The sequence below is a fragment of the Falco peregrinus genome, chromosome 8 (assembly GCF_023634155.1).
Source record: "Falco peregrinus isolate bFalPer1 chromosome 8, bFalPer1.pri, whole genome shotgun sequence".
In the NCBI taxonomy this organism is placed as follows: Eukaryota; Metazoa; Chordata; class Aves; order Falconiformes; family Falconidae; genus Falco; species Falco peregrinus.
In genome coordinates this window covers 42,941,635-42,952,076 of record NC_073728.1, presented here as the reverse complement: position 1 = coordinate 42,952,076, position 10,442 = coordinate 42,941,635, and positions in this window count along the sequence as shown.

Here is a 10,442-nt window from a genome sequence, read left to right as displayed (position 1 = left end):
AGTAAGGTGAATAATAATGCCAAAGTAAAATAGTTGTAGATTAACACAGGGCATTTTAAGTGTGCTATTTTTGAATCTTTAAAAAGTGTGTCTTACAAAGCAATTAACATTGTTTTCATGTACGTGTTACAATTATGCAGGCTTTCCCTGATTGTATAATATGTGTTTCTTGATAGGATTCACAGCCAGGGTTTGTAAGAGCAGGGTTCCCTAGAATGTCCAGTGTGTTATTTATGAATGTACAAAACCATCCTTGCTTCTAGGGTGAGTTTGCACAATGGCAAATTAGAATCACAGGACGGTTTGGGTTGGAAGGGACCTTAAAGCCCACCCAGTTCCCAGCCCTGCCCCGGGCAGGGACCCCCCCCAGCCCAGGCTGCTCCCAGCCCCATCCAGCCTGGCCTGGAGCACTGCCAGGGATGGGGCATCTCCATCCAACCAGTCTTCGGATTTTTTGTTTTCTTTTGATTCAGCAAAACTCTGTCCTCACCGTTTCTGGTTCAAGGTGCAGTGAGGTGCAATAACGCGTGTTGGGACTGGCCTTGATTGTCTGCACGCCAAGGCTGAGTGTGAGCTGGGTGTTGGGGGACAGCATGCATGGTGGGACAGACAGAGCAACTGGTGGGTTTCCACTAGGTGCTCTCCTGGCCTTTTGGGGTGCAACAAGACAGGGGTCCTTTGTAGTCTGCCAAGACCAGGCTTGGTCCTGCTGGAAGTCCTCTGGGAGGGCTGGGGGACTGGAAAGCTGCAGAAAGGTGTGCTGATGCATCCCTGTACTGGTCCTCTCACCACTTCAGAGGACAAACAGAGATCTTGGGGAAGCCCAGCAGCTTTATCTGTCATGTTTAAGAGAAGGGAAAGGGTTCTAGGCCACAAAGAGCCTCAAAAACAGCTCCCTCACACTAGCTAAGAGCAAAGATTTCAGTGTAGCCAGGTCTGGTTTATGCAACTAAATATAAAACTAAACTACAAAATAACTAGCACATTATTTCCCCATGGAAAGCCCAAGTCTTCTTGGCTTAAGTGTTTGTCCAGTGCCCTCAGGATATTTCCCCTTTGCTCTCTTCCCCATGGTGTTCCCCCATGCAGTCCAGATTGCCAGGTCCCTTCCAGGAGCTGCTCATGGGGCTGAAGACTAAAAAGTGACAATCCCAGTGACAATTCGTTGTCTAGTGGTAAAAAAATTGAGGTATGACATTTTATTATTATTAAATACCCCAAAGTCTCAACATCATTACCTCTTCAGGGCTGGGGGTAGTGAGGAGTGGGGATGCTCACATCCCCAAGGGGCAGCCGGGGGCTTGTTCCCTAGCTGAGCTCAGTTTACTCTTAAAACAATTCTATGTCCAAAATGTTTGCTAAAGCAGCCATTACTTAAAAGTTGCATATTTTGCCAAAAAGGATGATTTTAGGTAAAACATTTATCAGAAATATTTTCAAACGCTTATCAAATTGGTTCTGAACACACGGGTGAACTGAAAAACTGTTAAGATTTTGGTAAAGGAATGTTGGTTATAAGATGGTTTGTGGTAACAGTTTTGACAGACACATCGGTAGAAACACAAAATGAATACTGAAAGATCATCCAAGTTGCAAACTTACAAACCAGCAACATGGTTGAAATTTTCCAGTCATTTAAAAAATAAAATTTAAAAAAATCAATGGAATACTCTGTGGGCTGCTGAGCTGCTGGACTGGAGGCCACACTCACCCTCCCCAAGGCACTGCGCATCCCCTGAGGATGCCCCAGGCAAATGCCTGGGACAGGGGGACTCTGTGGCTGCTGCCACCTCTTCCATCTCCGCTGCAGTGCTCTGGGTGCAGGGCACTGGTGGCAGCATCTCGGGGCTGCTTGTTGAAGCTGCTGGCTGAAGCCTTGGCTGGTCGTCAAATTTGATGAGCTGCAGTGGGGTTTATTATGATTGCTGTTTCTTTCAGTTCTCCACATTAAGTCTTTTAAGGACTGCATACACTTCTCAAAAGCCCACATTTTATACAATTTCATCTTTTGATACTTCTCAAAAGATATACACTATATACACCTTATATCTTGTAGGGTCCAAATTGTTTCAGTAAATAGGTTTGACATGACTTTCATGCTGCCACCCCCCAAAACAGTTTTTAAAAGGCTGGCTTGCCATTTTCAAGGATGGGTCAAGGAATGGAAAAATGAAAGAATAAAGAAAAGCCAGCAAACCCCCTCACCCCAAGCCTCCCACCAAACCAACGCTTAATGCTGTTTGCACATCCCAGCAGTCAAGCTGGTGCTCTGGCAGGCTCAGCAGCGATAGGGAGGGTTTCTAATGATAATGTAAATGAACAAAATCTCCAGTGAGATGGTGAGGTGCAAGTCAGAGCAGCCACACCACAGCAATGCTGCTCTTGCTGCAGCAGGATCCTTATGGGCACCCCTGGGACCTGGAAATCCAAGCCCCAGATGAACTCAGCCATGATTCAGGGGTGCTTGGGTGTGCCAATAAAACAAATACACTTTGGTGATTTTTTACAGCAGTAGCAAATCTTTAATAAGATGTGTGATGTTATAAAATTCTCTGGATTTACAGGGAAGTGGGGATGATTAGTGTGCTCAGAGTGCACCCCCAACCACTGTTTTGGAAGAATGGTTACAGAAAAACCATTCCTTAATCCTGGTCTCCCCTGGAAACCCCGGGAAGCTTTTTATTCACGGATACCTGCGGGACCAGGGCGGGTAATCTCCTTTTTGTTACTGCTCTGCGCTGAATAATTAATCTCTAAACGCAAAATGGAAAACACTGGGGATAAAAAGGGGAGCTGTTACCATGGCACCACAGGATGGGCTGGCTCCATCCTTTCCCACGCAGCCGCCAGCACCCGGGCGGCTTGTCTCGGCAGTGGCTCAAGGCCGGAGGCAGCTCCAGGTTCCAGGTGGCAGAGTCTCTGCCTGCCCGCTGCCGGGGGCTCCCGAGCCCCCTGTGCCCCCTGCATGGCTGTACGGCTGGCCAGCACCCCCAGACCTGCTGGGGTACCCGAGCATGGCGGGGTTGGTGCTGGGGGCATGCAGCCCTGGCCGGTGCCTTGCAGCGAGCAGGAGCTGGGATGCAGTCGGCAGCCCTCTCCTGGTTACACAGCTGGAAAAAAAATTGGAAATTAAGCCTTAAAAGCCACTGCGAGGTCTGACATTTGAATTTCTCTTCTTCCCCTTCTGCTTTGGACCAGTTGAAGGTTTGTGCCTAATTGCTGCGCTTCATGCTGTCAAAGGCAGGGTGCCAGTGCTGTGAGAGGATAAATTCGCATCCATAAATAAGGGATGTGTGCTAAAATTCTCTACTATTAATAAAGTACATTACACCAGTCTCTTAGATGCTGTAGTGCGTAGGTCGTACATACATAGCTAACGAATTGTACTCCTACTTTTCCATAAGCACATGTACTGTGCTTATTGCTTATTGCTCCTGCACTATGCCTTTAAAAAAATCCATCTGGTATATTAGCATTTCTTCTAATTAATGTCAGCTCTAATCACAACCACCTACATAGAAACACAAAATACTGGGAAAAGCTCTTTTACAAATAGTGACAACATTTCAAATTGGCCTGGCTGCACATAGCAATGCACCCAACAATTTTATTGAGAGCATAAAAAACTAAAGTACGTGTAATGTTTCATCAAATGTGAAATAGTTGCTACCCCTTTCCCAGCACACAGGCAAGGATGAAAATAAGAAAACTGTACACAGGTTTTAGGAAGGCTAATAAGGATTCATTAGTGTTTATTACATATTGATTACTTTTACCAGACGTGTTCTGAATACTTGATTTGTAAATGATAATATTAACTTAAAAGGTCTTAACAAAACAGTTGTTGGAAGTATCTACGTATGACTGAAAAATATACGTCTATAGGTTTGGGGCCTGGAAAGGATCTCAGAGATTAGGTGCCGAGCACGTGCCGAAAATGCTGCCCCGATCTCTGCACTGAGCCTAGACCTGCTTCTATTAAGAAGAGATGAGCCTGAATTTAAATACCTGGGGTCAGACTGATGCTGTGCCTAGCAATGCTTTTTCTCTACTGGCCCCCTTGAAACTTCCCAGTTTGGTGGCTGTTCCACCAAAACATGAAGACACAAGCAAGACACAAACAGACCATAATAAAGGTAAGGCAGAGAAAGGTCTGATCAAAACAGTTAAGGCTATTGGTCAGAATAAACATTTTTTTTCCATCCCCAAGTCAGATTATATAGATGTGTGCACGTACATGCATGTGTGTTTATATTCTACTTCCATAAATGATGATGTTGTTGTGTATATATAGGACAAGAGGTAATGGCTTCAACACCACGGGGTCGGGGGGAGGTTTAGATTGGATATTAGGAAAAAAATTTTCACTAAAAGGTTTGTCCAGCACTGGCACAGGCTGCCCAGGGGGTGGTGGAGTCCCCATCCCTGGAGGGATTTAAAAGACGTGTAGATGTGGCGCTTGGGGACATGGTTCAGTGGTGGGCTGGGCAGCGCTGCATAGATGGTTGGGCTCGATGGTCTTAAAGGTCTTTTTTGACCTCAGTGATTCTATGGTTCTATGATATATGAGTAGATATAGGACATTTCTCATTACAGCAGCTTGTTGCTTATTTATACTTACTGTTAACATCAAAACTTTCCAAAGCAAAGCACTTCATTGAAACAAATAAACATTAAATTGTACCTTTTAAAGACTGACTAAATGTTACACATGCCAAGAAACCTGTGCCTCTCATCTGCTCTATGTGGGCTCTTTGGCAAGCATACCCTTGGTGAGAAATACTCCATTTGAAGTGGAGCTCATCTTTGTACCTAACTCCAGGCAAGCACAGACACTCCTCACTGAAATAGTGAGCTCTCCTGCTCCCTAAAAACGTAGTTTTCCAGTCACTCCATGACTTTAATACTTTGGGGACTGAGTAATCATATGATTCACATTTCTATTATTTATTTCTTATTTCTACAAGTGAAGCAAACGGTAAGCTAGCATTTGGAAGTGTAGCACATTTAAATATTTCAATTCTACCTCAATCCAAAGGGCAATCCTCCTGAGTGCTAGGCTGAGGTTTCTCCTTCCAGGAAAGAATTATCTAAACATGCATTTGAAATACTAAAGATTTAGGAGAGGTGTGATGATATCCGCTGTGGCTGCCAGTTGTGATGTGAATCATAAGAGGATAGGAGGATAATAATTCGGTTTTTCCACCAGCAAAACTTGCATTCCAAGATTTTAGATAACATTAAGAACAACTGCAGTTCCCAGTGGTGTTTAACAGGGGTATAAGGATTTAATAGTATTTCCATTTTAAAATCTTCTGACTCCATACACAATGTAGAAAGCTCTCTGGATGGATGCGCAGCTCCCACTGGCAGCGCCGGCCTTGGCGTATTGATGTGGGAGCCAAACTGGAAATGGCAGATTTCAGATGCAAGGACGAAAGGGAACTATTTCAGAAAATGCATGCCTTTTTTAATTTCAACACCACCCCTCCTCCCACTCCCCCCAAATAATGTTAAAGCTTTTAAAACTCATGTCTGCATCGGCTTCCTTTCTTATTACTATGTAGGGCATCTATGGATTTTCCAGTTTCCTATCTGCCTGTGACAATAGGATATTTCTGGCTCTAGAAGACCAAAATTGAAAAACATCTTTTTTTCTTCCCCTCCCCCCCCAAGTAATTCCTATGTCGCTGGCATCAGGCTGGTGGTTATTATTAACTGTGCTGGTACAACCTGTAACTTTCTTGTGCAGTTTTGCCACAGTGATTTTTCATGGGCTAAAGCCTGTGATCTTGTCTATAGGTCTCAGCTGATGATCCACGGGGAATTAGATGCTGCATTTTTACCATTGATAACGGAGACCTTGCCGAAAACAGGCAGCTGAAGGCAGCCAGGACCACAACACATTTATTCCAGTCTATCACCATAGAAACAGATAATCCAAAAATGGTCCATTTCTACAAAACCAGTTTGCAATATGGAGCAGTAAGCAGGCTGCCTTATTAAACAGCGTTTCGCACCCTGTGTTGAATGCACCTGAGAGGTAAAAGTCTGGAAAAAGGTGTTTACACATATAACTGGCTCTGACACCTATGTATAGGTGATGCAGGGTGTGCACCCAGGCAGGCCAGATGTGTGATGGACCAGGTGGATTTTACTTCCATTAATTATCCACTGGTGACAAGAGGGACAAAGAAAATCCCTGGGATGATCCCGTATATGAATTTTCTACATATGAGACCCAAGAAACTCACGGAGGAGAGTGGCTGTCATGTCCCAGGGCCAGTTCAGATCCTGGTCCAGGCACATTCTGCTCTTCCCAGAGCTTGTGTGTCACTGAAAGCTTTGCTCACGTTTTACCCAGATGTTGCAAAACTGTGGAGCCTGATAGAAGGCATTCTTCAGGAGGAAAGTTCATCGGGTAGGGAAGAAGGGACCTTCGCAGCCTGCACTGTCTTGTTTAACCTGTAATACAGCTGCTTGCAGCCTTATTAAAAAGAGTAAAAAAAAGAGAAAAGGAAAGTCTAAAGCAGGAAGAAGTTGCAAAATTAAGTTACAAAATCTTTTCCTCTGCTTTAGAGAAACATTTTGCAGTGAATAAATAAGATGAAAGAAAAGATGCTCTGCAGGAGCACCAGGGGTTTGCACGGTGGCAGCCAGGCTGCAGGACACCCCGTCTCCAGCGTGGCTGATGGGATTTCGGAATGATGGCTTGTAGTGTGCTCGTTCCATGCCAAAGCAGCTGTGGGAACCTCGGGCTGGAAGAGCAAAGCTCCTGGCTGGGGTTAGACTGGATGGGGTGGGCAGCATGCCCCAAGGCAGAGCCTGGGGAAACGTTGTCTCCCTCTCCATCCTGAAGAACTGTGATTTTTCCTATGATTTTTTATATACTATCTCCTAAAAACTTGGAAACAAAGTTCAGCTCTCATAAAAAATATCCTATATATATAACTTTTATTTCTGGACTCTTTAGAAGCAGTCTGTATGCTCCAAACTACTTAAAAGGCACTGAAGCAGAGAGCTACAAAATGTAATTCAAGTTTCCATCTCTTAAATCCCTTCCATTTTAATACGAAGATAAAGTATTTATGGAAGCAGCAGCAACCTGACTCCCAGCGGCAGTTGGCCTAACCAGGCTAACTGAACTTTTTACGATCGCAATAATTGCATTAATATTTGCTTATTTGTATAAAAGTAAGGCGGTTCACTGGAGACACCCATGCCAGCATGTCCTGCCAGAGCAGAAGGCCTGACCGCTGCTTAAATCCTTCCCTCCTATGGACCCTGTGCAAATATTTTTTCTTTCATTGTAAAAAAAAGGTCTTAATGAAATAGAATATATTTTGTGCTCTGCACCCTGCCTGGGATTGCTCACCCGCAATCCAATGGCAAATAGACCACAAAACTGAACCCCACCATTAGAACACACTAACCTGGTGCACTGGTGTCTCCACTGTCAAAGGAGGTAACAAGGAAAATGTAAAAATATCTTTTTTTTCCCACTTAAATATGACAATTGCTAATCCCCAGAGCAAGGAGTTTTATGCAAATCCACCATCACCACCCCTGCAAAAAAAACCAAAAAAACAAAAAAGCCCAACAACAAACAAAAAAAATGAACAACACACACCCCCTCCCTCCAACAACCGAAGGGCTATCAATGAGCAGATTGCACAGCATTTAAAGCAAAACTAGAAGGGTATTTTTCAGTTTAAGCTGGAGCTGGCAGTCAGTCAGCACTTCCTTCACCTTGGGGGTGATCCCTGCCATTCCATTTACCCAGGACTCTCCTTTTTTTTTTTTTTTTTTTTTTTTTTTTTTAATTTCAGATTTATCTTTTTGACTACAAACTCATTTACTGACTTATTCAAATAGTTTTCTTTTTAACCACTCAATAACCAAATACCGTAAAGCCTCAAGTCACTGGCATTCCCAATGTGCCTCTGCAGAAGGACGTGAATGGCTTATAAGCTTATTACCGTGCAGGGGTTTTAAGCCCAAGGCAGAATGATGTGCAATGCCAGAAAGCACCCGAGCACTTCCAACTCACTTACTACTGGAAAGAAAAGGCAGCCTGAGTAAAGAGGACAGGGACGGACAGCTAAATCAGCATTCTTTTTTTGCACATCCAGTTATTTATAGGATAAGATTCTGAGGTCTAGATTTAAGAAGACAATAAATTGTCTTCACAAAACCTAGACCTACAAGCACTTAAGAACATTCTTCTGCTATTGTCTTTCTGCTCCATTAACTTTGGCACTGACGTATCGGAGCAGTATCTGACATTTCTTACAGAGTGTGCCATTTCCTTAGCATAGATTTCCTGAGGGCTAAGTAAACTAAGTATGTATGCACAAGGAAAAATATAATATAAAATACATAAATTATGCAATAGTATTAAGGTATCGGTATGGAGGCCCCGTGGCCTAGTCGAATATTGTGTGTGTGCAGAATTGTAAATGACTGCTTATAAAATATTTGCACCATGCAGGACCTGCAGCGCAGCTGACACGAGACCCTGATTTTATAACAGATATTTTAGGAATATGATATAAAAATTAAGAATAGGTCTTGTCGAAGGAACTGTTATTTCTTGCTTTTTTAATATTAAATTATAAATTATGCATTAGGAAGGTGCCATTGAGTTCTTTGAATGTTTATCAATAACATTCAGCATACATTTTAAATTGTATTTTGTGTCCCTTATGAAGTGATACCCCTTCCATGAACCCAGAAGAGCAAAGCTGAGCGCTGCCAGCGCTGCCAGGTGAGATATCCATTCCTCTGTGGGAATGAGAATGGGTTCCCCCCCAAGAAGGGAGGAGGGAGCCTTTCCTTGAGGAATGCAGCTGGTGTTTGTACCCTTGTGGCATCACTATATATTGATAACTAAGGCAATGCAACTGTTGGTATTAGGACACTTTTACTGAACCTGAAATAAAAGGTGCTTGAGCTGTGTGTCGAACAGAGTAATCGAAAATAGATTTGGTATATGGACATAGAGGTGGCCGCGCTTCCTAGGGGGTAAGTATTTGTGATGGCTTTTATCTGTGATATTGCAATGCTGGCTATACTAGACAGCTTCTTCGAAAATGAGCAAAAACTACATTTATACTAGCCACCATATGAAATGGGTACTTTTATGCACTGTGGTTTTGCACTTGTGTGTACATTTAGAGTACATATGACCTGAGTATCCATATGCTCCATACCTGAGTATCCACGTGCTCCCAAAGAGCTTCAGCAGCCCTCGTTAAAGCCCCCAGTTCCCCTGAGCTCCCGGCAAAGCCCCAGGGAGCTTATGGGGTAAAGCTACTTGTCATGTGTTGTCCAGCCACAGCCCAGTATTAAAAAAAAATAAATTTTTATTTTACTGTCTCGAGCTCTAGTGAGAATGAGCTGAAGGGTGCTGCTTTTTGACTTTCGGAAGCAGGGAAAACCAGGTAAACTTGAAGCTGCAGGGAGCCCGTGCAATGTTGCTTCCTTGCCTTGCAGTGTTTAACTGCTGCTCCACGCGCGCACCCTGCCTGGCTCTCCCCTGCTGCATACCATCAAAAGTCAGTTAAAGAGAAATCAATTATCTTCACTTAGAGCTTTTCATTCACTTATACCACTGGGAATGGCTGAAGCAGAATAAATTACTATATTCCTGTAAAGATCAATGGGAAATTATATTTATGTGCTCTTTGGATGCACATTTGTATTTTAGGATTGGGTAATCTCATTACTGAGGCTGTAAGATTTGAACAAATTTGGTAGAAAGATGGATGAGACAGACGTGTTTATGAGATTTTTTTGGTTTTGAACTCGTCTCTTGCGATGCTTTTGGCACCGGTACTGCTGCTGTGACACTTCACGCCACGTTGATGCCATTTTTACCCTCTGTGTCCCATGGAGGTGACAGAACCATTGCGTTGCGTCACCTTCACTTGCAGCTACCCTGCCTGGAGCCTCTGTCAGCAGACTGGGGGCGTTCTGCGGCCAGTTCAGAGCATGCGTGCAGCAAACATTGCACTTACAGTGCTCTATCAAAGCAATGTGGTTCAGGAGTCTAAAGGCATGGTTAAACTGTAATGATAGTCTGAAAAAAACATACCTACATTGACTCTTTAGCACTCCACACTTGCTTTCAAATTGTCTCAATGTACAGGCATTGCCATTTTTTTTCTTATTAGCATGGAGAATTTTGTGACTAAAAGAACAAGGTATTATCAAATAATATATTAAGCAAATACGTTGAGAGTTTTACCCAATTTGCATAAAATGAAAAATATAAATTCATAATGAATTAATCAAAAGAACAAAATACTTTGTTTTATTATCTCAAAGGGAAGCTTTTCTAATTTATTTTAAAACTAAATTAATTTTGTTATAAAGTGTGGATTTATCAATATTGTCAATCAGTATATTTCATATAGCTCCTTCCTGGAGTGGGGCATAAG